Source organism: Oncorhynchus keta, chromosome 18 (genome assembly GCF_023373465.1).
Source record: "Oncorhynchus keta strain PuntledgeMale-10-30-2019 chromosome 18, Oket_V2, whole genome shotgun sequence".
Taxonomy (NCBI): Eukaryota; Metazoa; Chordata; class Actinopteri; order Salmoniformes; family Salmonidae; genus Oncorhynchus; species Oncorhynchus keta.
This window is the reverse complement of record NC_068438.1, coordinates 52,895,529-52,897,499: the sequence shown is the minus strand read 5'-3', so window position 1 is coordinate 52,897,499 and position 1,971 is coordinate 52,895,529.

Below are 1,971 nucleotides of genomic sequence, written 5' to 3'. Positions count from 1 at the left end.
ACACAACATGGTACAAACATTATTGGGCACAGACAACAGCACAAAGGGCAAGAAGGTAGAGACAACAATACATCACGAGAAGCAGCCACAACTGTCAGAAAGACTGTCCATGATTGAGACTTTGAATTAAGAAAATGTGTTGTCTTGGCTGTGTGCTTAGGGTCCTTGTCCTGTTGGAAGGGGAACCTACGCCCCAGTCTGAGGTTCTGAGTGCTCTGGAGCAGGTTTTCATCAAGGATCTCTGTGTACTTTGTTCCGTTCATCTTTGCCTTGATCCTGACTAGTCTCCCAGTCCCTGCCGCTGAAAAGCATTCCCACAGCATGATTCTGCCACCTGCATGCTTCACCATTGGGATGGTTCTCGGTGTCCTCCAGACATGACGTTTGGCATTCAGGCCAAAGAGTTCAATCTTGGTTTCATCAGACCAGAGAATCTTGTTTCGTCCTTTAGGTGCATTTTGGCAAACTCCAAGCGGGCTGTCATGTGCCTTTTACTGAGGAGTAGCTTCCGTCTGGCCACTCTACCATTAAGGCCTGATTTGTGGAGAGCTGCAGAGATGGTTGTCCTTCTGGAAGGTTCTCCCATCTCCACAGAGGAGCTCTGTCAGAGTGACCATCGGGTCCTTGGTCACCTCCCTGTCTAAGGCCCTTAATTGCTCAGTTTGACCGGGCGGCCATCTCTAGGAAATCTTGGTGGTTCCAAACTTCTTCCATTTTAAGAATGATGGAGGCCACTGTGTTCTTGAGGATCTTCAATGCTGCATACATGTTTTGTACCTTTCCCCAGATTTGTGCCTCGACACAATCCTCTCTCGGAGCTCTACGGACAATTCCTTCGACCTCATGGTTTGGTTTTTGCTCTGACATGCACTGTCAACTGTGGGACCTGATATAGACAGGTATATATAGGTATATATAGACATTGAATTTACCACAGGGGGACTCCAATCAAGTTGTAGAAACATCTCAAGGAGGATCAATGGAAACAGGATGCACCTGAACTCAATTTTGAGTCTCATAGTAAAGGGTCTGAATAATAATGTAAATAAGGTATTTCTGTTTTGTTTTTTTAATTATACATTTGCAAAAAGGTATAAAAACCTGTTTTCACTTTGTCATTATTAGGTATTGTGTGTAGATTGCTGAGGAGTATTATTTTTTAAATCAATTTTAGAATAAGGCTGTAACGTAACAAAATATGAAAAAAGTCAATGGGTCTGAATACTCTCTGAAAGCACTGCATATAGCGATTTAGTTCTAGGTCAACACCAGAACCCTGTCACTCAGAAGAAATAGAGGGAAGTGAGACTTTATTTGTGTGTGAGAGAGAGGGACAAGAGAGACTCATGAGATTATGAGGGAGGAGGGTCTACAGCAGACAGACAGGACATTGGGGGCTACGAGGGGTTAGTGGGATAGAGGCGGGGGCCTCTGTTGGTCAGGTGTGAAGGTGAGGGTGAGAGAGGCTATAAAACAGTGAACAGACTGGTTTAAAGACACAGCTGCTTTAGACCCACATATAAAAGACCCCAGACCCAGTCGCCTCTCCTCAACAGCCTGTCTGTAAGTCTCCATCTCAACACCACTTCCTGCTGTTAAAGCACACTTCCTGTGGTCAGGCCATCGGGACTGTGTCTACGTAGTGCACGACTTTCATTTCACGGGAGCACTATGGGTAGTGCACTACATAGGGAATGTCGTGCCGTTTGGGACACAGACAGGGAGGCGTGGTGGCATGGACCATAATAACAGGAAGCACATTTAGTCAACATATAAATATGTTTTGTTGGTGGTTTTGGAGAAATGGGTTAGAAAAGGGGAAATAGGACAAACAACCTTCCATCCCTTTAGGGTGAATTCAGAAAGAGTTGGACGGGACTCCGAGTGGCGCAGTGGTCTAAGACAATGCATCGCAGTGCTAGCTGTGCCACTAGAGATCCTGGTTCGAGTCCAGGCTCTGTCTCAGTGGTC